The sequence below is a fragment of the Eubalaena glacialis genome, chromosome 4 (assembly GCF_028564815.1).
Source record: "Eubalaena glacialis isolate mEubGla1 chromosome 4, mEubGla1.1.hap2.+ XY, whole genome shotgun sequence".
In the NCBI taxonomy this organism is placed as follows: Eukaryota; Metazoa; Chordata; class Mammalia; order Artiodactyla; family Balaenidae; genus Eubalaena; species Eubalaena glacialis.
This window is the reverse complement of record NC_083719.1, coordinates 184,445,359-184,470,701: the sequence shown is the minus strand read 5'-3', so window position 1 is coordinate 184,470,701 and position 25,343 is coordinate 184,445,359. Positions and strand designations below refer to the sequence as shown.

Sequence of the window (25,343 nt, the reverse complement as noted above, 5' to 3'; positions counted from 1 at the left end):
GCTTCAGAGATCTCTGCAAGGACACATGATTACCCACAGTGATGAGAAACCCCATCAGTGTCAGCAGTGTGGGAAAGCCTTCAAATATCCCATATCTCTGAAAGGACACATGAAAACACACAGTAAAAAGAAACCGTGTGAATGTCAGCAGTGTGAAAAAGCCTACTGTTATCTCATATCCCTGCAAAGACACATGAAGACAGACACTGTGGGAAAACTTGAATCCAAGAATAGTGGGAAAGCCATAATTCTTTCTTAAAACTTAGAAGTGGGAGCAAAACAGTGTCAAGAATTTTTTTTTTTGCACCACATGGCTTGTGGGATCTTAGTTCCTCAACCAGGGATCAAACCCAGGCCCCCTGCAGTGGAAGCACGGAGTCCTAAGCACTGGACCACCAGGGAATTGCTGAGCAATCTTTTTTTTTTTTTTTTAACTTTGGGTTTGTTTATTTATTTATTTATTTATTTATTTATTTATTTATGGTTGTGTTGGGTCTTTGTTTCTGTGCGAGGGCTTTCTCTAGTTGCGGCAAGTGGGGGCCACTCTTCATCGCGGTGCGCGGGCCCCTCATTATCGCGGCCTCTCTTGCTGCAGAGCACAGGCTCCAGACGCGCAGGCTCAGTAATTGTGGCTCACGGGCCTAGTTGCTCCGCGGCATGTGGGATCTTCCCAGACCAGGGCTCGAACCCATGTCCCCTGCATTGGCAGGCAGACTCTCAAGCACTGCGCCACCAGGGAAGCCCCTGAGCAATCTTATGAATGGAAAAAATGTTGGAAAAATTTTTTTCCTTTGTAAGTGCCTTATCCTCAATACTGATCTCAGTATATTAATTTGTACTTCATGTTGCTGATCTGAACATGTACTAAATACCCCTCCATGTTTGTCTCTACCACTTACATTTTGTTATCTCTGAGTTTATATCATTGTACAATCATATAAAACTTGTCTCATTTCCATTAGAATGTCTTTGATACCAGGGGTGCTAAGTGGCTCTTGGTTTGTGATTTTTTTCATGTGCAACTTGTGATTTCTTTCATTTTTGATGAACAGATTTTTGATTCTTACTTTCCATTATGTTCCATTATGTTCCATTATGTTCCTAATATGTGATCATGATATGAGGCTGGCATTAATTAAATGTCTTTCCTTGTCCACTGTTAAGAGATACTGGAATCTCCTGAATCAATATTTACCCTCTCCTTAAGTCTTCATTACTGAAAGGTGTGTCTTCCAAGTTGTTTGTTGCTAGCAGATACCGTATATGTGTTCCTCCCAGAAATTAGTAATTGTGGAAGGTCATGGAAGATGACAGGCTTATCTGATTATGTTCATAATCTGACCTCTGTTCATGTCCATGATCTTGGTTGCAAATTGAACACAATACATCGAGCTAAGAAGAGCGACCTGAGGGACTTCCCTGGCGGTCCAGTGGTTAAGACTCCGAGCTTCCAATGCAGGGGGTGCGGGTTCGGTCTCTGCTCGGGGAACTAGGATCCCACATGCTGTGTGGCCACCACCGCCCGACAAAAAAAAAAGTAAAAAAAAAATAAGAGCGACCTGGTGGTGTGAAGATGAAAGCTCCTGTCCAGATTGTTCTACTGAACTGTGTTGTCATCTTGGGTAAGGTGGGAAACTATATCCAGAGTCCTTCTGTTAGTGGTTCTGAGTTACAGTTCTTGAGAAGAGGAAGATGCATGAGGTCTGGAAAGCAGAAGTGAGGAAGCCATGATTCTTTTTTTTAATTTTATTATTGTATTGGCCAAAAAGTTCGTTCGGTTTTAAGTAAAAATAGAAAGTATCACATTTTTCATTTTCACCAAGAATTTTATTGAACAATGTATTCACTAACTGAACGAACTTTTTGGCCAAACCAATATCATTATTATTATTTTTTTGGCTGCAGCACTTGGCATGCAGGATCTTAGTTCCCTGACCAGGGATTGAACTCTCGCCCCCTTCAGTGGAAGCATGGAGTCTTAACCACTGGACCGCCAGGGAAGTCCCCAAGGAAACAGCCTACTGGCCCTGAGTTCTAGCACAGTTTTCTGACTTCTGGCTCTGCCCATAGGGAAGAGCTACAACTACACATATATTTGATGAGCAGTGTGAGTCCCCATAAATCCTTGCCTGAATTTCTCATCTGGTCTCGTTTCAATTTCTATTGATTAGAGAGTCCAAGGACCCAGGTCAATAACCATACTGGCAGAAAAACAGACACATACATAAATGGAACAGAATAGAGAGCTCAGAAATAAATACAATGTAAGGTCAATTAATGTAGGAAAAAAGACAGAAGAATATACAATGGGGAAAAGACAGCCTCTTCAATAAATAGTGTTGGGAAAACTGGCACCTACATGTAAGAGAATCAAACTGGACTTTTCTCACGCCATATATATATATATATATATATATACACACACACACACACACACACACACAGACATACATACGCACACACACACATATATGTAAAGACTTTGTACAACTCAATATGAACAAAAAAAACCCACTTAAAAAATGTGCACAAGACCTAAATAGACATTTTTCCAAAGAAGACATACAGATGGCCAACAGACACATGAAAAGCTGCTCAACATCACTAATCAGGGAGATGCACATTATAACCACAGTGAGATGACACCTGTCAATGACACCTGTCAGAATGGCTATTATCAAAAAGACCACCAATAACAAGTGTTGTGAAGCATTTGGAGAAAAGTGTAACCTAGTGCACTGTTGCTGGGAATATCAATTGCTGCAGCCATTATGGAAGACAACATGGAGTTTCTTAAAAATAGAACTACTGTACGATCCAGCAATCCCACTTCTGGGCATTTTTTGAAGAAAACAAAAACAGTAATTCAAAAATACATATGCACCCCTATGTTCATTGCAGCATTATTTACAATGGCGAAGGTACAGAGGCAACCTCAATATCTCAAAAGAAGCGTGGATAGAGAAGATGGTGCATGTATGTACAGTGGAATAGTACTCAGCCATAGAAAAGAATGAAATTTTAGCATTTGGGACAACATATATGGCACTAGAGGGTATTCTAAGTGAAATAACTCAGGCAGAGAAAGGCAAATGCTATGTGGTTTCACTCATGTGGAATGAAGAAAACAAAACATGGAGAGTCATAACAAAACAGAAATAGACTCAGATACAGAGAAACAAGTGGTCGTCAGAATGGAGGGTAGTAAGGAGAATGAGTGAAATAGGTGAGGGAGATGAAACAAACTTCCAGTCCTTTTAAAGTCAGTCAGTCCCAGGGATGTAATATACAGCATTTATAGAGTCAGTCATATTGTATGGTGGGAATTCCCTGGCAGTCCAGTGGTCAGGACTCCACACTTTCACTGCTGAGGGCCTGGGTTCTACCCCTAGTTGGGGAACTAAGATCCTGCAAGCTATGTGGTGCGGGTCACGGAAAAAAAAAAAAAAGTGAAGATTTCTTCCCTGAACTAATTAATGCAGTTTTTAAAAAAAAAGTGTGATATTGGTGGCTGTGAGCAGAGTGGGGCTTCTGACAGGGCACCAACCCAAGTGGGATGTCACATGTACATTGTCTGGTTTGTGATGTCATGGATGCTTATATCATAATATTTCTGTCAAATGTATATATATATTTTTTTAACTTTATTTATTTATTTATTTATGGCTGTGTTGGGTCTTCGTTTCTGTGCGAGGGCTTTCTCTAGTTGCGGCAAGTGGGGGCCACTCTTCATCGCGGTGCGCGGGCCTCTCACTATCGCGGCCTCTCTTGTTGCGGAGCACAGGCTCCAGACGCGCAGGCTCAGTAATTGTGGCTCACGGGCCTAGTTGCTCCGCGGCATGTGGGATCTTCCCAGACCAGGGCTCGAACCCGTGTCCCCTGCATTGGCAGGCAGATTCTCAACCACTGTGCCACCAGGGAAGCCCCAAATGTATACTTTTTGCATTTTTATTCATGTGTGTTTTAGTAAAATACTATGATGTCAATTAATATAACTCACCACAGTAGCACCATAACCCATACAAAAAAAACACACTATCTCAAGTTTTCTCAATAGATGTGGAAAAACATTTTATACTAGTCAACATTTATGAATGACTAATTTCTTAATAATTTATGATGAAGGCAAGTTGTAATTATAGGGGAATAGTCTTAGTTCAGGCATACAAAAATGGGGTCAGGCAGCCATCGAGGATCTGGTCTTAGATAGGTCCCTGCTCCACTGTTAACTTGAACTTTCTTTGAACATGAGCAGACCCAAGAACACGACCAGTTTTATTCAGAACACAATTCACCAATCTGAGACCTTATGTTCTCAAGGTCCCCCTTTGGAACTATGTAACAATTTCAGACCCCAACACATCCTTGCTTAAGAAGCACCCTTACTTCTTGCCGGATCTAATTATAATTTTTGACAAACAACTTATGTAACTAAGTGTGGCCTTGCAGTTTTGCCTTTATAAGCTTCCTCCATTTTGTAGTCAGGCAAAATCCAATTCAAGTGCTTCTTTTTTTTTTTTTTTTAATATTTATTTATTTATTTGGGTGTGCTGGGTCTTAGTTGCGGCATGCATGTGGCATCTAGTTCCCTGACCAGGGATCAAACCTGAGCCCCCAGCACTGGGAGTGCAGAGGCTTTTTTTAAAAAAATAAAGTAAACAAATGTATGTTTGTTTATTTATTTATTTATTTATTTATGGCTGCGTTGGGTCTTCATTGCTACATGTGGGCTTTCTCTAGTTGCGGCGAGCAGGGGCTACTCTTCGTTGCGGTGCGTGGGCTTCTCATTGCGGTGGCTTGTGGAGCACGGCCTCTAGGTACACGGGCTTCAGTAGTTGTGGCACGCAGGCTCAGTAGTAGTAGCTTGTGGGCTCTAGAGCGCAGGCTCAGTAGTTGTGGCACACAGGCTTAGTTGCTCTGCGGCATGTAGGATCTTCCCGGACTAGGGCTCGAATCCATGTCCCCTGCATTGGCAGGTGGATGCTTAACCACTGCGCCACCAGGGAGGTCCCTCAAGCGCTTCTTGAATCTGCATCTCCCAGGCTGCAGTCCTAACAAATCCCAAATCAATGCCTCTGTATTTTAATCAGGCCTCTGTTTCTGAAATATTGGTTAGTAAGGAATAGATGAGAACTGCCAATTGGCAAAAGGTCACTTGTCTAATAAAATTACACACAAACCAAGAATACCCGTAGTCCTGCCCCCGTCAGCAGTCTACTGGATATCCTAGCCAGTGCCATAAGAAATAGGTACAAGAATTATAAAGCAAGAAAAAAGTAACTTATTTTGTTTCATAGGTGAAACAATTGTGTATATAGAACCTCAAAAGTATATAAGGGAACCATAGGAAAAAAGACGATTAACAGGTTTTCTGGATGCAAACTCAATATAAAAATAAACATCATGGGCTTCCCTGGTGGTGCAGTGGTTAAGAATCTGCCTGCCGATGCAAGGGACACGGGTTCAAGCCCTGGCCCGGGAAGATACCACATGCCACGGAGCAACTAAGCCCGTGCACCACAATTACTGAGCCTGAGCTCTAGAGCACGTGAGCCACAACTACTGAGCCCACGTGCCACAACTACTGAAGCCCACGTGCCTAGAGCCCGTGCTCTGCAACAAGAGAAGCTACTGCAATGAGAAGCCCGCGCACCACAACGAAGAGTAGCTCCCGCTCACCACAACTAGAGAAAGCCCGCGCAGCAACGAAGACCCAACACAGACAACAACAACAACAAAAATGTCATTACATTTCTAATCACTATGGAAAAGAGGTTGAGGATTTAATTTAAAAGATAATGTGTCCAAAAGTAGAAATGACACTCGTGTCAAAATAAGTCTAATGAAAGATTGAACCTAATGTAAAAAATGTAGGATTATATTGAATGACATCAAACTAAATAAATGGAAAGGTAAAGCATGTTCTAAGAAAGGAGAGAGCAGTATCACCGTGATGTCAATTCTTCACAAATGGCTATAGTGTCTTCATAAAATCCCTTTTTTCTACAATCAGTGTTTCTTAGAACTTCACAAATCTCACTTCTAAGCTTTACAAATAAGAACAAATGTTTAGTAGTAGCAGTGTTTTTCTAAACAACGTTGGGGGGTGGTTAATTAAAATGATCAAGGATTAAAAACTTACGTTGGTAGCTTAATTATGAAAATATGAAAGTAAAGTATGTTCCCATAGGAATCGATGATTACCATTTAAAAGAGTGATATACCTTAAACTTCATGGGCTTTCACATTAAAAATTTACCTAGGGACACCTGCTTTACCAGGAGCTTCTTTCCAGTTCCAGGAGTTGAAAGTGTCTGATGAGAATCCCATCCCCACCCCGCGGGCTATCCTGGGTAACCCAGTGAATGAAGGAAACACAGGGATAAATCTATGAACTTGGATTTCATAATGATTTCTTAATATGACACCAAAGGCACAAGCAACACAAGAAAAAATAAATTGGACATCATCAAAATTAAAATCTCTTGTGCATCAAAGGATACTGGAAAGACATCCCTACAGAATAGAACATATTTGCAAAACATAAATGTGATAAGGTTTTATTGTCCAGAGCACATTAAAAAGCCTAACATGTCAATCACAAAAATGCAAACAACTCAATTAAAAAACGGGCCAAGGAGTGAAACAGACATTTATCCAAGGATAACATACTAATTAGCCAATAAAGACATGAAAATATTCATCACTAATCATCAGGGAAATGCAAGTCAAAACCACAATGAGATAACCACTTTGCAACCACCAGGATGGGTAGAATCAAAAAATCAGAAATGTCAAGGATATGGAGAAATTAGAACCCTGTACACTGCTGGTGGGAATGGAAAATGGTGCAGCCACTGCAGGTAAGATGTTGGTAGTTCCTCAGAAAGTTAAACATACAATTAGCCTATGACCCAACTATTCCACTCCTGCCTTTACTGAAACAGATGCTCAAATACGTGTACATGAATGCTGGTTGCAGTACTATTTAAAATAGCTAAAGGGTGAAACATTCCAAATGTCTCTCAGTGGATGAATGGATAAAGTGTAACCTGTACATAAGATGAGAATAGTCACAAAAAGGAAGGAAGCTCTGATACATGCTGCAACGTGGATGAACCTTGAAAACATGCTGAGGAAAAAATCAGGCAGAAAAGGCCAATATTGTATGATTTATATACATCTATAAGATCCAGAATAGGCAAATCTAGAGTCAGAAAACATTTTAGTGGTGACCAGGTGGTAGAGTTATCATGGCTATTACTGCTTTTAATTCTTTTTCAATGGCGATATAACTCACATACCATAACGTTCACTCTTTTAAGTGTAAAACTCACTGTGCTTTGTATGTCGCTCACCTGTGCAACCATCACTCTATAATCTGAAAAAGGAAATAATAGCTTTTAACGTTTCACATTTCACATGGACTGACTAAAGCCTGATCTGACATAAATTTCCTTGTAGTGTAAAATGCACACCTGAGGTCTGTGGCCTCTCACACCTGTGGCTGTGCTGAGACCAGTCCTGCACGGAGTCTGGGGCCTGGGGGTCCGAATTCCCACGGGGCAAAGGACCCTGGCTGAGGGCTGCTGACCTCCAGCCCAAGAGATGGGGAAGGGGATGGAAGGCGGGCCCTCCCCGTGTCAAAGGTCACCTGTGGGACAGAGCCTGACCCTTCGTTGCACGCGGTGACGTCACTGAGTTTTTGTTCTTAAACAAAGGGCACAGACCCAGGATGACCTCGCAACGGGCCGACCCCTGACCCCGAAGGTCACCAGAACAGCAACCCCTGCGCTGTCCCATTCTCGTTCTTCCAGTCTCCGCTCCGGACAGGGGCGCTCCGCAAGGAAACTAAGTCAGGACATCCAGGTCCAGCAGGAGGACGACGAGGGGCCGCCGAGTGGCGGGCGGACGGCGAGTCCGCCTTGCTGTGAGGGGTTTCCACTCGGAGACACGTCCCGGGCTGGCGATTCTAGGTCCCGGGAAGGAGGCCACGTAGGTACGGTCTGAGGCCGACAACACGTGACCTCAGCCGGCCTTTTGCTCGGGTTCCCAGGGAGTCCGTGGTGCTGTCCAATTAGGGACGGAGGGGGCGGGGCCTGGGGTACTAACCTCTCATCTGAAAGTAGGGGCTGGAGAGCTGCCCAATCAAGGGTCAGGGGAGAATTTGGAAACCCGCCAATCAGGGCGTGGAGTCACGGAACTCCGTCCAATCAGGTAGCGGGTCCCAAGAGCACCGTCCAATTAGGGTCGGGGGCGGGCGCAATTTCGGCCCGCGTTGCCGGGGCTCTTGTACCTCTGCTGCGCTGGTGCGCACGCCGAGCTCGTGCGCACGCCGAGCTCGTGCGCACGCCGAGCTCGTGCGCGCCTGACCCGCGCAGTCCCAGGTGTACGCTCCCCATCGCTCTCACCTGCCCAAATCTCGGGGCCGCTGGCATAACGCCGGGGAGAGCTCAGAGCGAGGCGGAGATGGTGAGTGCCCGAGCCGGGGCCGGAGACCAGGAGGGGCTGGTTCGAACCCGCAAGGAACCCGCTGGAAGCTGACGGGGTCCCTTGTCTCCCTCCCCGCTCCCCCTGCTAGTCTCCACCCCAGTAAGCCCTCCGCCCCGGGGTGCGGTCTTGGCGTCCTGTACCGTCCCCACACGGGGGTCCCTCCCCGAGTCCTTTGCTGGGTGGGGTCGGAGGGAGGACAGGACTTGGGGAGGGCGGTTGGGGTGGCTGCAGGGGACCCGCCCTGGACCTGACGGTTCTGCTTTCACTCTGGCCTCAGTTTTCAGTAAAGGTAAAATAATGGATCCTTTCCCCCTCTCCTTCCACTTAGAGTAGTAAGTTCCTCAGGTCTGTTTTTGGTCTCCTGGCGCGGAGCGTGTTGTTCCGACTCGTGTTCTGGGAAGGGTCTCAGGAATGTCCTATCTTCCACTGCAGTTGTGGGGAAAATGCAGAAATTTCTCTGGAATTAATTGAAGAAACCTCAGCTAAAGTTGGAGTGGAAATGGGCCTATAGGGAGAGCTCTCTGTGTCCCCCTCCCTCTCCCCAAGCTTCATCAATTACTCCAAACAGGTAGAGACCACCCTCTACATCTCCAACCGGAAGGCGCATCTTACTACCCAGCAGAAAGAAGAAAACCTCTCTGGGCCAGGACAGCCCAGCCACTGAGAAGCCTCCATATTTTGGACGCCCAGCTCCTCCAATGGACTCCTCGGTTATTACAGCCCTTCCAAACTACTCCGTTTCCCTGTAATAGTAAGCGCCCCTTCATTATTCTCTGGATTTGCCGGTGGTCCGTCATAGATTACAATTACTCCCTCTATTCCTGAACTCACTTTTGCTGGTAAGATAAATGGCTATTACATTGTTAAACTTGACAGTACACTGAAATAAGGTCGACAAAGAGGCGGATTCATGTCTTTATAAAAATAATAGTGACTCTTCCATACAAGGTACAGAAGAGTTCCTGACGCTCTGGTCCTGTTCCATTTCCTGTTAACACATGTGGCATTCAGATTAATGAAAATTCTGTAAAATGTGACCTGTAAAAGCAACTAGTGTTTAATTCTGATTAATTTACAAACGGTGTGTTACCATGAGGGTATTAGCTGATAACTGTTACCAACCTGGGTTCTTGGAGCCCTTAATCAGTAGAGATTGATCAGGCCAGGTGAGGAGTTCAGGCAAGGTTTTATTGAGGTTCCTGCTACAGCACGAGGGAGCGAGAACAAGTAACTGGTGCCTTTGCTGGATCCAGGAGGAGGGGCGGGTTGGTCCCTTAAACGGGGTGAGGGTGAGGGTAGGTGGGTGGGTCGGGCCGGAGGGGTGGCTTAGATGGTCTGGCCACCCCCTTGGTGGTGCCGTGTGCGGGGATCATGCACAGGACCCTGCTTTTGCTCCCGTACCTCGGAAGTGGCAGTTGGGTTTTGGCCTTTTTGTATCTTGTTGGTCTTAATTTGCCCCCACTGCGCATGCGTGCAGTTATTTTTAGTCCCTTAGAGTTTCTTTGCATCTGTTGCTGGAGGAGATGGTTGGCCAGGTGCAAGCACTGCAGCAAAGGGTCCCGGTTCCCAGCCTGTCTTCAATACCTGTCTTCTGAAAGGAATAAGCAGGATCCAGTTATTAAAGCCGTAAAAGTGCCCTAGAATTTCCCCCCTTTACGTTATCCGTGAACACAGGTGGAAGCAGGGATCCTACAGGCTCCCATTCACACTCTGGGGGGAGGGTCTTTGTCTCCTGTAAATGACCCACGGAGCTTGAAGCAGGGGCATCACCTGGGGTGGGGGACAAGCTGAGCGCAAAGCTGAGCCTGCGAGGGAGGTGAAGGGAGGTGCCCTGGGGTCTTGCTGCCCCCCTCACCCCATGCAGGTGGCCTCCAGACCATGGAACTACCACAGGAGGAGCTGTCGATGCCATGATCACGAGGGGAGGGGATCCGATTCCAGTAGTGCTGGGGGAAGTGTGTCCTCTCTGAGGTGTTCTGTGCTTGCCCTGGGGCTGTTCTTAAATCGTGTGACTTTTGCATTAAGTTAGTGATGCCAAAATAATCTTGGCTCCCTCTGCACCGATGCGGAACAGAAATATGGAGACAGTTTTGAGGAAAAGAAAGAATAACTTGATTCTTTGCCAGGCAAAGTGGGGAACACAGTAGGCTAGCGCCTCAAGAACTGTGACCCCCTCGAGAGGGTAGAAGTTTTTTATACTCAGGACTCTCGGTCTGGGGTAGGTGATAAGGATCAAAGTTGTGAAGGTCTTGCATTTTTTTCTTGCATTATTTCAAAATGGTCACAGCTGGCATTAGGCAGCCTGGCAACCGGGTCTGGTGTCCCTGAAGTTATAGGCCTGTGACTTTTCTGAAATAAAGAGCGCTACAAGGGAGTGTAGGGGGAGAAGAGTGCCGGGTGCAGAGTGTAATTCATGTGGATTCCTAGAGTAATCAGCTTTGTGAAGGCCAAGTCTAGCTACAAGTGTTTCTTAGTAGTAACAGCTGAAGAATAACCAAGGTTGCTTATCTCTTTCAGGCCCGTTTAGCTGGTCTGTGCCTAAGCCCATTTGCTTGTTTGTGTTTTGCTGCAACATTAGTAATAACAATATAAACACCTGTGGACTCACCCCCAGGTGTACAGGTAGGCCCTGGTACCTGTTGGCATCTCTGCATCCTGTGCTTCTCCCACATCTTCTCTCCCTCCTGTTGCCAAGGTGACCTCTGTCCCGATTCTTCGTTATTATTCATACCTTTACCATCTCTTATCACCAAGCATTGTGTCGTCTGATTTTGCCCCTTCAGTTTCCAAGAAGTGAACGTTAGTTCGTAAATCACCAGTAATGTCACACAGAAGTTTCTTTGGGGTTTCTCAGCCCTAGTCTGTTCCACACGTGCTGGTGTCTGAGGCTCAGCTCTCCCCATTGACTCCTGTGTTCCAGTGCCTTTGCTGCCTGGGTTCTTCCAAGTGTTTTTTTTTTTTTTTGGCTGCACCATGGCTTGTGGGATCTTAGTTCCCAGGCCCCCTGCAGTAGAAGCACAGAGCCCTAACCTCTGGATTGCCAGGGAATTCCCAAAGTGCATTTTTTGATTAGTTAGCAATGCTGCGACAGTCATTCTTGTTTTTATCTCCAAGTGCGAGATGTGACTTGAGTTTCTGCACTTCAGAGAAAGAAGCGTGGCTTTGTAGCTTATGGATAAGTTTAAATTTACTCAGAAAATGCTGCTCATGTCTGGAGTGTATTCTTGCCCGCCTGTTTATTTCTTCCCTGTGGTCCCCATCGCTGAGTGACCTCGATAAATGTTTGTCCACCTCGAGTGAGAGCCAGGGTCTCTTCATGGTTACGTAGGGTTCTTACCGGACGAGGGTGTGGTGGTTCATCTTCTGTGTGATGTGTGTATTTGTATGTTTATTGATTTCTTCAGTTTTCTTTAGATGCTCTGGGCATGAATCCTTTTTCGGTTGCAGGCACTGCCAATATTTTCTCCCCGTGTGTGGTTTATCTTTTCATCCCCTTTATTCTGTGCTGGTGAATGGACTCAAGGTTAACAGAAATGAATTGGTCAATCTCCTCCTTTGTAGCTTCTTTTTTATTTTCCTTATGTAAGGAAAATCTGTATACAGAAGTCGTGGGACACTTGCCTTTAACTTCTTCTGAAAGTACTTCCCTGGCGGTCCAGTGGTTAAGACTCCGTGCTTCCACTGCAGGGGGTGTGGGTTTGATCCATGGTCAGGAAACTAGGATCCCTCATGCCTCGGGGCTCGGCCAATAACCCCCCCAAAAATCTGCATTAAATGGATTATTATACATGACATTGACAGTGTTACCCACCCCCCTACCCCACCCGCCTGTAGACAGCCGTTTGTCATCGCCCTGTGGGCCAGTGCCTGCCCTGGAGGAGATTCCTGCCCCATGTCCATTCTTTCCCCAGGTCTGTGAGTCCCTCCTCCTGCTAATGCTGTGTGGCCCCAACTACTGTCCGGACTTAAGTGCTTTAATGTGTTTTAGGGAAAGTTCTTCCACCTTGTTCTGTAGGAAACTTGGCTATTCTTAGACATTTGGCTCTCATTTCAGTTTTTAGAAGTAGTTTTTCATAAACAAACCATAAAACCCGACCTGGTTTTGGACGTAATGGAATTTCGTGAACACTCTGCATCTGTTTGGGAGAGTTGCTATCATGACGGCACTGCGTCTCTTTTCCGAGAACACGCGCTCTCTCTTCCTTTCTACTTTGATGTGGTTCGGTAACACTTCATAATTTTCCCATTAAGATCGTTTCAGGGACTTCACTGGCGGTCCAGCGGTTAAGACTCCGAGCTTCCACTGCAGGGGGCCCGGGTTTGATCTCTGGTCGGGGAACTAAGATCCCGCAAGCCAAGTGGTGCGGCCGAAAAGAAAAAAAAGATCATTTTATGTCCTTCATTAGAGATTGCCTTGGAACAAACTACAGCTCTCCGCACCGTGTCTGTCTGTTTTACTTTCACACAGAACATTTCACTTCTGATACTTCTGGTCACCAGAGCTATAAGCGTTTCCCAGACCCAGCAGTTCTGTGACACCAACCAGGTGTCCTACAACCCAACTCAGTTCTGACACCGTCCACCTGGAGACAGTGTCAGACCCCACAGGTTAAGGGCTCAGTCCCTAAGGTCCGTCCCTCCCACGTTAGATGCTAATCGAAAGTAGTTGGTCCCTAGGTTGCCCACAGCTTTTGTCTGACTTGGTTACAGATCAGAGTTTCCCATAACCCCCTTCTCAGGTTCAGTTAATTTGCTAGAGTGGCTCTCAGAACTCAGGGAAACATTTGCATATGTTTACCAGTTTAGTGAAGGATATGATAAAAGATACACACGGATGTCCAGATGACGAGATACACAGGGCGAGGTCTGGGAGGGTCCCCAGTGCAGGAGCTTCTATGCCCGAGGACTTGGGGTGTGTCACCCTCCTGGTGTGGATGTGTTCACCTTGAAGCTCTCAGAACCCCCTGCTATTGGGATTTTATGGAGGCTTCTTCACACAGGTGTGATCACTTATTCACTCCGTTTCCAGCCCCTGGCCCCTCTCTGGAGGTTGGGGGTTGGGGCTAAAAAGCCCAAGCTTCCAATCATGGCGCGGTCTTTCTGCTGACCAGCCCCATCCAGGAGCCCACCCAGTTGCCTCCACAGAACAAAAGATGCTCCTGGTGTTCTTATTGCTTAGGAATTTACAAGGGTTTTAAGAGCTCTGTGCCAGGAACCAGGGGTAGAGATCAATATATAAATTTTGTATTATTTTGCAGACATACTTTAGGACTTAAAGTTTCTAACAAATTAAAAAGGTGCCATTAAAGTTAGTTTTAATAGTCTAGGCTATCTTCTAAAAATGTCTTTTAGCTGCTGTTACTAGTGATTCACAATGCACCAAGATCTGTTTTTGTATTGCATTTCTGAAAACTTACCAAAAACCCTACACTCTGATTATAAGCTTATTCTCTGATTCAACTTCTTTGTGCATCTTCCATATGTAATACTTTGAATTATTTCATGTTGGACTGTATTTGATTTACAATGTGATAGTTTCAGATGTACAACACAGTGATTCAGTTATACAAATACATATATCTATTCTTTTTCAATTTCTTTTCCCATTTAGGTTATTATGGAATATATATTTTTAAATTTTATTTATTTATTTTTGGCTGCGTTGGGTCTTCGTTGCTCCGCGGCATGTGGGATCTTCCCGGAGCAGGGCTCGAACCCGTGTCCCCTGCATTGGTAAGTGGATTCTTAACCACTGCACCACCAGGGAAGCCCTATTATGGAATATTGAGTAGAGTTCCCGGTGGTTTTGTTGGTTCTCGTTGGTTATCTATTTTATATATAGTAGTGTGTGTATTTTTAAAAATTAATTATTTTTTATTGGAGTATAGTTGCTTTACATTGTTGTGTGAGAGTACTGTGTGTATGTTAATCCCAAGCTCCTAATTTATCCCACCCCCCAGGTTTACCCTTTGGTAACCTTAAGTTTGTTTTCGAAATCTGTGAATCTGTTTCTGCTTTGTAAATAAGTTCATGTGTATCATTTTTTCAAATAAGATCCAACATATGAGTGTTATCATATATTTGTCTTTCTCTGTCTGACTTACTTGACTTAGTATGACAGTCTCTAGGTCCATCCATGTTGCTGCAAATGGCATTATTTCATTCTTTTTAATGGCTGAAAAATTCCATTGTATATAGGTACCACATCTTTATCCATTCATCTGTTGACGGACATTTAGGTTGCTTGCATGTCCTGGCTATTGTCAACAGCACTGCAGTGAACACTGGGGTGATGTATTCTTTCAAAGCATGGTTTTCTCCAGATATATGCCCAAGAGTAGGATTGCTGGATCATATGGTAGCTCTATTTTAAGTTTTCTAAGGTACCTCCATACTGTTCTCCATAGTGGCTGTACAAATTTACATTAATACCAACAGGGTAGGAGGGTTCCCTTTTTTCCACACCCTCTCCAGCATTTATTATTTGTAGACTTTTTGATGATGGCTATTCTGACTGGTGTGAGGTGGTATCTTTGCATTTCTCTAATAATTAGCAATGTTGAGCATCTTTTCATGTGCCTCTTGGCCATCTGTATGTCTTCTTTGGAGAAATGTCTATTTAGGTCTTCTGCCTATTTTTTTTTTTAAGATTTTTTTTTTGATGTGAACCATTTTTAAAGTCTTTATTGAATTTGTTACAATATTGCTTCTGTTTTGTGCCTTGGTTTTTTTGGCCACAAGGCATGTGGGATCTTAGCTCCCCGACCAGGGATCGAACCCACCCCCCTGCATTGGAAGGCGAGGTCTTAACCACTGGACTGCCAGGGAAGTCCCTTTCTGCCTATTTTTTGATTGGGTGTTTGTTTTTTTGATATTGAGCTGCATGAGCTGTCTGTAAATATTGGAGATTAATCCCTTGTTGGCTGCATCGTTTCTAAATATTTTCTCCCATTCTGTGGGTTGTCTTTTTGTTTTGTTTATGGTTTCCTTTGCTGTGCAAAAGCTTTTGAGTTTGATGAGGTCCCGTTTGTTTATTTTTGTCTTTATTTTCATTACTGTAGGAGATGGATCAAAAAAGATATTGCTGCGATTTATGTCAAAGAGTGTTCTGCCTATGTTTTCCTCTAAGAATTTTATAGTGTCCGGTCTTACATTTAGGTCTTTAATCCATTTTGAGTTTATTTTTGTGTATGTTGTTAGAGAATGTTCTAATTTCATTCTTTTACATGCAGCTGTCCAGTTTTCCCAGCACCACTTACTGAAGAGACTGTTTTCTCCATTGTATATTCTTGCCTCCTTTGTTGTAGATTAATTGACCATAGGTGCGTGGGTTTATCTCTGGGCTTTCTATCCCGTTCCATTGATCTATATTTCTGTTTTTGCATCAGTACCACGCTGTCTTGATCACAGTAGCTCCGTAGTATAGTCTGAAGTTAGGGAGCCTGATTCCTCCAGCTCCATTTTTTGTTGACCCAAAGATTGCTTTGGCTATTTGGGGTCTTTTGTGTTTCCATACAAATTAAAAATTTTTTGTTCTAGTTCTGTGAAAAATGCCATTGGTAATTAGTTCTGTGAAAAATGCCATTGGTAATTTGATAGGGATTGCATTGAATCTGTAGATTGCCTTGGGTAGTATAGTCGTTTTGACAATATTGATTCTGTCAATCCAAGAAAATGGTATATCTTTCCATCTGTTTGTGTCATGTTCAGTTTCTTTCATCAGCATCTTATAGTTTTCAGAATACAGGTCTTGGCCTCCTTAGGTAGGTTTATTCCTAGGTATTTTATTCTTTTTGATGCGATGGTAAATGGAATTGTTTCCTTAATTTCTCTTTCTGCTCTTTTGTTGTTAGTGTATAGAAATGCAACAGGTTTCTGTGTATTAATTTTGTATCCTGCAACTTTACTGAATTCCTTGATGAGCTCTAGTAGTTTTCTGTAGCATCTTTATGGTTTTCTATGTATAGTATCATGTCATCTGCAAAGAGTGACAGTTTTACTTCTTCTTTTCCTTTTATTTCTTTTTCTTCTCTGATTGCCATGACCAGAACTTCCAAAACTATGCTGAGTAAAAGTAGCGAGAGTGGACATCCTTGTCTTGTTCCTGATCTTAGAGGAAATGCTTTCAGCTTTTCACCATTGAGTGTGATGTTAGTTGTGGATTTGTCATATATGGACTCCATTATGTTGAGGTATGTTCCCTCTATGCCCACTCTCTGGAGAGTTTTGATCATAAATCAGTTTTGAATTTTGTCAAAAACCTTTTCTGTATCTATTGAGATGATCAGATGGTTAAAGTGGTGTATCACAGTGATCGATCTGCAGATATTGAAGAATCCTTATATCCCTGGGGTAAATCCCACTTGATCATGGTGTATGATCCTTTTAATGTGTTGTTGGATTTGGTTTGCTAGTTTTTTTTTGTTTTCTTTTTTTTTGGCCATGCTGCGTGGCTTATGGGGTTTTAGTTCCCTGACCAGAGATCGAACCCAGACCCTCAGCAGTGAGAGCATGGAGTCCTAACCCCTGGACTGCCAGGGAATTCCCACGGTTTGCTAGTATTTTGTTGAGGATTTTTGTGTGTGTGTTCACCAGTGATATTGGCCTGCAATTTTCTTTTTGTTGTGGTATCTTTGTCTGGTTTTTGTATCAGAGTGGTGGTGGTCTCATAAAATGAGTTTGGGAGTGTTCCTTCCTTTGCAGTGTTTTGGAATAGTTTCAGAAGCATAGGCATTAACTCTTCTCTAAATTTTGACAGAATTCACCTGTGAAACAGTCTTGTCCTGGACTTTTGTTTGTTGGGAGTTTTTAAATCACAGTTTCAGTACTTGTGATTTTCCTGTTCATATTTTCTATTTCTTCCTAGTTCAGTCTTGGGAGATTGTACTTTTCTAAGAATTTGTCCATTTCTTCTAGGTTGTCCATTTTATTGGCATTTAGTTGCTTGTAGTAGTCTCTTATGATCCTTTGTATTTCTGTGGTGTCTGTTGTAACTTCTCCATTTTCATTTCTAATTTTTTTGATTTGAGCCCTCTCCATTTTTTTCTGGATGAGTCTGGCTAAAGGTTTATCAGTTTTGTTGTTTATCTTTTGAAAGAACCAGCTTTTAGTTTCATTGATCTTTTCTATTACTTTCTTTGTCTCTAATTTCATTCATTTCTGCTCTGATCTTGATGATTTCTTTCCTTCTACTAACTTTGGGTTTTGTTTGTTCTTCTTTCTCTAGTTGCTTTAGGTGTAAGGTTAGGTTGTTTATTTGATATTTTTCTTGTTTCCTGAGGTACAACTGTATTGCTGTAAACTTCCTTCTTAGAACTGTTTTTGCTGCGTCCTGTAGGTTTTGAATCGTGTTTTCGTTTTCATTTGTCTCTAGGTATTTTTGATTTTTGCTTTGATTTCTTCAGTGATGCATTGGTTGTTTAGTAGCATATTGTTTAGCCTGTATGTGTTTGTGCTTTTTACAGGTTTTTCTTGTTGAATTATAATCTCATAGCATTGTGATCGGAAAAGATGCTTGATATGATTTCAGTTTCATAAATTTACCGAGGCTTGCTTTGTGGCTCAGCATGTGTTCTATTTTGGAGAGTGTTCCATGTGCACTTGAGAAGAATGTGTATTCTGCTGCTTCTGGTTGGAATGCTCTATAAATATCAATTAAGTCCATCCGATCTAGGGACTTCCATGGTGGCGCAGTGGTTAAGAATCCGCCTGCCAATGCAGGGGACACGGGTTTGAGCCCTAGTCTGGGAAGATCCCACATTCTGTGGAGCAACTAAGCCCATGCACCACAACTACTGAGCCTGTGCTCTAGAGGCTGTGAGCCACAACTACTGAGCCCATGTGCCACAACTACTGAAGCCCCCGCGCCTAGAGCCCGTGCTCCACAACAAGAGAAGCCACTGCAGTGAGAAGCCTGTGCATCACAGTCAAGAGTAACCCCCGCTCGCCGCAACTAAAGAAAGCCCACGCACAGCAATGAACACCCATTGCAGCCAAAAATAAATAAATAAATAAGCACTAAAAAGACTCAATGTATAAATAAATAAATAAAAAATAAGTCCATCTGGTCTAATATGTCATTTAAGGCCTATGTTTCCTTATTGGTTTTCTGTCTGGATGATCTGTCCATTGATGAAAGTGGGGTGTTAAAGTTCCCCACTATTATTGAGTTACTGTTAATTTCTTCTTTGATGGCTGTTAGCATTTGCCTTATGTATTGAGGTGCTCCTCTGTTGTATGCATATATATTTACAATTGTTATATCTTCTTCTTAGATTGATCCCTTGATTATGTAGTGTCCTTTTTTGTCTCTTGTAACAGCTTTTATTTTAATGTCTGTTCCGTCCGATACGAGTATTGCTACTCCAGCTTTCATTTGATTTCCATTTGTGTGGAATACCTTTTTCCATCCCTTCACTTTCAGTCTGTATGTGTCCCTAGATATGAAGTGGGTGTTTTGTAGACAGCATATGTACGGGTCTTGTTTTTGTATCCATTCAGCCAATCTATGTCTTTTCTTTAGAGTATTTAATCCATTTACGTTTAAGGTAATTATCGATTTGTATGTTCTTATTGGCATTTTGTTAATTGTTTTGGATTTGTTTTTGTAGGATTTTTTTCTCTTGTGATTTGATGACTAACTTTAGTGTTGTGTTTGGATTTCTTATTCTTTTGTGTGTGTATATCTATTGTAGATTTTTTGTTTGAGGTTACCATGGAGTTTTGATATAGCAGTCTATATACATACAAGATTGTTTTCAGTTGCTGGTCTTTTAATTTCAAATGCATTTTCAGTATCCTGTAGTTGTACTTTCCTCTTCTCACGATTGCTGGTTTTGATATTATATTTGTATGTGGATGATTTCCTACCTCTGCTGTATGTTTGCCTTTAGTGGTGAGCTTTCCCATTTATAATTTTCTTATTTGTAGTTTTGGCCTTTTCTTTTCCACCTAGAGAATTTCCTTTAGCATTTGTTGTAAAGCTGGTTTGGTGGTGCTGAATTCCCTTAGCTTTTGCTTGTTTGCAAAGCTTTTGATTTCTCTGTTGAATCTGAATGAGAGCCTTGCTGAGTAGAGTATTCTTGGTTGTAGGTTTTTCCCTTTCATAACTTTAAATATATTTTGCCACTTTCTTTGGGCCTGTAGCATTTCTGCTGGAAAATCACCCTATCACCTTCTGCAGATTCCCTTGTATGTTATTTGTTGCTTTTCCCTTGTTGCTTTTAGTATTTTCTTTTTGTCTTTAATTTTTGTAAGTTAAAAAAAAATTATTTATTTGGCTGTGCTGGGTCTTATTTGTGGAACGCAGGATCTTTGATCTTTGTTGCAGCATGTGAAATCTTCAGTTGCAGCATGCAAGATCTTTAGTTGTGGCATGCGAACTCTTAGTTGTGGCATGCAAACCCTTAGTGCGGCATGTGAACTCTCAGTCGTGGCATGTGGGATCTAGTTCCCCGACAAGGGATCGAACTTGGGCCCCCTGCATTGGGAGCGTGGAGTCTTAGCCATTGGACCACCAGGGAAGTCCCAGTTTTTGTAAATTTGATTAATATGTGCCTTGGCCCGTTCCTCCTTGGGTTTATCCTGCCTAAGACTCTCTGTGCTTCCTTTCCTGTGATAAGGAAGTTTTCAGCTATTATTTCTTCAGATATTTCCTCAGGTCCTTTCTCTCTTATCCTTCTGGGACCCCTATAATGCGAACGAATTTTGGTGTGTTTAATGTTGTTTTAGAGGGTCTCTTAGACTGTCATTATTTCTTTTCATTCTTTTTTCTTTATTCCGTTCCAGGGTAGTGATTTCCATTATTCTGTCTTCCAGCTCACTAATCTGTTTTTCTGCCTCATTTATTCTGCTATTGTTTCCTTCTAGTGTATTTTTCATTTCAGTTATTGTATTGTTCATCTCTTTTTGCTTGTTCTTTAGATTTTCTAGGTCTTTGTTAAACATTTCTTGTATCTTCTTGGTCTGTGCCTCCATTCTTTTCCCGAGATCTTGAATCATCTTTACTGTCATCACTCTGAATTCTTTTTTGGGTAAATTGCTTATCTCCACTTCACTTAGTTGTTTTTCTGGGCTTTTATCTTGTTCCTTCGTCTGGGACATATTCCTCTGCTGTCTCATTTTGTCTAACTTTCTGTGATTGTGGTTTCCGTTCCACAGGCTGCAGGATTGTAGTTCTTTTTTTAAATTAATTAATTAATTAATTTTATTTTTGGCTGCGTTGAGTCTTTGTTGCTGCGTGTGGGCTTTCTCTAGTTGCGGTGAGCAGGGGCTACTCTTAGTTGTGGTGCGCGGGCTTCTCATTGCAGTGGCTCCTCTTGTTGCAGAGCATGGGCTCTAGGTGCGTGAGCTTCAGTAGTTCTGGCACTCGGGCTCAGTAGGCTCGCAGGCTGTAGAGCGCAGGCTCAGTAGTTGTGGCGCACAGGCTTAGTTGCTCCGCGGCATGTGGGATCTTCCCAGGCCAGGGCTCGAACCAGTGTCCCCTGCATTGGCAGTTGGATTCTCAACCACTGCGCCACCAGGGAGGCCCGGGATTGTAGTTCTTGATTCAGGTTTCTGCCCCCTGGTGGGTGAGGCTGGTGAAGGGCTTGTGCTGGCTTCCTGGTAGGAGGGACTGGTTCCTGCCCACTGGTGGGTATAGCTGGGTCTTGTCCCTCTGGTGGGTAGGGCCGTGTCAAGGGGTGTGTTTAGTGGGAAGCTGTAGGCTCAGGAAGACGTTAGGCAGCCTGTCTTCCGATGGGCAGGGCTGTGTTCCCACCCTGTTGGTTTTTTGGCCTGAGGCATCCCAGCACTGGAGCCTACAGGCTGTTGGGGGGGCCGCGTCTTGGTGAGAAAATCTCGGCCTCCAGGCGGGCTCACGCCAATGAGCACTCCCCAGAACTTACACTGCCAGTGTCTCTGTCCCCACAGTGAGCCACAGCCACCCCCCGCCTCCACGGGAGATCCTCCAACATCAGCAGGTAGGTCTGGCCCAGGCCCTTATGAGGTCACTGCTTTTCCCCCCGGGTCCTGGTGTGCTCGAGACCTTGTGTGCATCCTCCAAGAGTAGAGCTTCTGTTTCCCCCAGTCGTGTGGAATTTCGGTGATCAAACCCCAGTGGCCTTCAAGCCCAGCTGGTTTGGGCACTCACCCTTCCTATGCCAGACTCCCAGGCTAGGGAGACGGATGTGGGGCTCAGAACTTTCACTCCTCTGTGTGAACCTTTCCAGTGTAAATATTGTCTAGTTTGTGGGTTGCCCGGCCGGTGGGTATGGAATTTGATTTTATCGTGATTGCGCCCCTCCTGCTGTCTCTTAGTGGCTTCTTCTTTGTCTTTAGATGTAGAGTAACTTTTTTGGTAGGTTCCGGCGTTTTTTGGTCAATGGTTGTTTAGCAGTTAGTTGTGTTTTTTGTATTTTCATGAGGGGGGCGAGCTCACGTCCTTCTACTCTGCCATCTTGTCTCCAAGCCCCGACTTCATAGAATTTAATTGTAAAATATAGTGTCTGTAGAAAATGCATAAGCCATTGCAGGACCCACCTAAACCTACTAAAGTGGACATCCACGGAAGGACGGCCAGGCCAAGACCTGGATGAATTTGTCACACCAGCCCCCTCTCAACATGACTCCCAGACAGGCCTCCTCTGTCGGGTGAGTGACAAGTGTGTGCCTCCCTGGGTCACTGTGTTTTAATTCTGTGTGCTTTCTTTGGAGTGCAAATGGCATTCTGTCAGTTTTCTGTTACTCAGTGCTGTTAGCTGCCCATGGGATGGCAGTCTGGTCACTTTTGCTGGTCTTTCGGGCCCTGTGATGGGGCTGCACCCTGTTCATTTCTTGATTCTACTGCTAGTAGCCACTTGGGTGGCCTCGAGGGTTTTTTGTTAGGACATGTGCTTCTGAAAACTTTGGAAATCTTACACACTTGGATGTCTCGGCCTCATCTTCTCCAAATCGCCCATACTAGACCCCTGTTTCTCAGCCCCCAAACATTTTCTCTTGTGTTTTATGGTTGCCCTTTAGGAGGTGGATCAACCCTTCCCCCCACCCCAGATGGGCTTGGTCGTCAAGATGATGTCACTTGCACCAAGAGGATCAGAAGATAGTTGGTAATCTGGGGAGATGGACGCAGGTGTACGCTCTTGCAGGTGGCCAGAGGAAGAGCTGGTGGGGCCTCCGTCGTGGCTGGGCGTTTGTGAGGTTTGATCTTCCCACCCACAGGACACATGGCACTCGTGGGCCTCCTTATCCATTCGCATAGACTGGGCCAGGCAGGGAAGAGGGTGGGGCTCTGAAAGCTCTTCCTAGTCAGACCACAGATTAAATCACGAATGGATCCAGCCACTTCACTGTAATTCACCTCCGATGTTTGGTTCATGACTGTCACACCTCATCTCATCTAATCGCATATGAAATTGTCTGAGTGTGAAGTTTAGAAGCCTAGTGCCCAAGCAGTGTATTTTAGTTAAGACAAACAGACGTTGGAAGAGCGTTGGAATCCGCTTAATCCCAGGGCATTGGAGGGGGCGGGAGACACTCTGGGGGATTCCGGGCTCTGTTCAACTATTTCTGCCATGCTTTTGTGCAGCCTTGCCAGGGCTGTCTACCCACATGCAGTGAAAGGCCCCTTCAGGGAAACTGCCCCTTCCCTGGCTGGTCAACGAATAGTCCTCAGCCAAGCGGTCAGCAGCTCCATGGAAAGCATCTAAATACAAGCCATCTGCTGCATGTGGCTCGAGTATTTTGGGTATTTCCTGAGTGCCATGTGTGTTGTGGGTCCACAAGACCATCGTCACGTGGGAGGTGCCGGGGCACTGGTTCACCTCTGTTCTGCCAGCACCAGTTCATTTCAGGAAGGAGGCCTCTGGAGGGGTGAGCCTGTGTGGTGCTGCATGCACAACCCAAGGCATCATGGCAGCTGGGTGCCCGCAGCCCGGGCTGAGGGCCTGGGAGGGCCTCGGCTCCAGCAGGGCCCAGGGAGTGGCCGTCGTGGTGCGCTACTGCTCTGGAGCGCTAGGAGGGCTACCAGATGCCCGTGGGCAGTTAACAGCGTGTGGTAAATTGGGCCTGCTGGCCTACAGACCCCTGGACGTATGAGATGGTGGTGTGTGCTTTCCAGTGGATGAACCTACCCTGACATGTTGTAATCACGCACAGTCCACAGTTGACTTTGCATGTATGTTCTGTGGATTTAGACAAAGATGCATCCACCTTTACAGTATCCTACGAAACACGTGCACTGCCCTAAAAAATCCCCTGGGCTCCTCCTACTCACCCCTCCCCCAGCCCCAGTCCCTGGCAGCCACTGGTCCTTTTACTACCATCTCCATAGTTTTGCCTTTTCAAATAGATTTAGAAAAATCTTTTGATATGCTGTGATTTTTCTTCTTTAGACCACTGAAGTGATTTTTAAAGTTTATTTATTTATTATTATTTTTGGCTGTGTTGGGTGTTAGTTGCCGTACGTGGGATCTTTGTTGTGGCATGTGGGATCTTTCGTTGCAGCGCATGGGCTTCTCTCTAGTTGCAGCCCGCGGGGTCTCTAGTTTTGGTGCACGGGCTCCAGAGCACATGGGCTCTGTAGTTTGCAGCATGCTGGCTGTCTAGTTGAGGCGCGCGGGCTCAGTAGTGGTAGCGCATGGGCTTAGTTGCCCTGTGGCATGTGGGATCTTAGTTCCCTGACCAGGGATCAAACCCACGTCCCCTGCATTGGAAGGTGGATTCTTAACCACTGGACCACCAAGGAAGTCCCCTGAAGTGATTTTTGAATGTTGAGCCAGCCTTGCATACCTGGGATAAATACCACTTGGTTATGGTGTATAATTCTTCTATATTATTGGATTCAGTTTGTTAATATTTTTAAAGAATATTTATTTATTTATTTATTTTGACTGCACTGGGTCTTAGTTGTGGCTTGTGGGATCTTCCTTGAGGCATACGGGCTTCTTAGTTGCGGCATGCAAACTCTTAGTTGCGGCATGTGGGATCTAGTTCCCCGACCAGGGATCAAACCTGGGCCCCCTACATTGGGAGCATGGAGTCTTACCCACTGGACTACCAGGGAAGTCCCCAGTTTGTTAATATTTTGTTTGGGATTTTTACATCACTGTTCATGAGAGAGATTGATCTATAGTTTCCTTGTAGTGTCTGTGTCTGGTTTTGTTATTAGGGTAATGCTTACCTCATAGAATGAGTTAGTGCACGTTCCCTCTGCTTCTGTCCTGTGAAACTAATTGTAGAGAATTATTTCTTCCTTAAATGTTTGGTAGAATTCACCAGTGAACCCATCTGGATATGGTGCTTTCTGTTTTGGAAGGTTAGTAATTATTTTATTTTTTACTTTACTTTTTTATTGAAGTATAGTTGATTTACAATAGTGTGTTAGTTTCAGGTGTACAGCACAGCGATTCAGTTTTATACACACACACGCACACATACATATCTTTTTCAGATTCTTTATTCTTATAGGTTATTACAAAATATTGAGTATAGTTCCCTGTGCTATACAGTAGGTCCTTGTTGGTTATCTATTTTATATATAGTAGTGTGTATATGTTAATCCCAACTTCCTAATATAACCCTCTGTACACGCCCCTTTCCCCTTTGGTAACCATAAGTTTGTTTCCTATGTCTGTGAGTCTCCTTCTATTTTGGAAATAAGTTCATTTGTATACTTTATTTTCTTTTACTTATTTATTGTTTTAGATTCTATATATAAGTGATATATGATATTTGTCTTTCTCTGTCTGGTTTACTTCACTTAGTATGACTATCTCTAGGTCTATCCATGTTGCTGCAAATGGCATTATTTCATTCTTTTTTATGGCTAAGTAATATTCCATTGTATATGTACCATATCTTCTTTATCCACTCAT

At 44.0% G+C, this 25,343-nt stretch overlaps 1 long non-coding RNA gene across 1 annotated transcript; it reads left to right on the top strand.

Moving 5' to 3' along the window:
- The first annotated feature begins 8,316 nt into the window (after positions 1-8,316).
- On the top strand, positions 8,317-22,515 carry LOC133091471 (uncharacterized). Its single transcript, XR_009700886.1, has 3 exons — positions 8,317-8,472; positions 9,062-9,332; positions 22,492-22,515. It is a non-coding gene; the product is annotated as an uncharacterized LOC133091471 (long non-coding RNA).
- Positions 22,516-25,343: the final 2,828 nt, after the last annotated feature.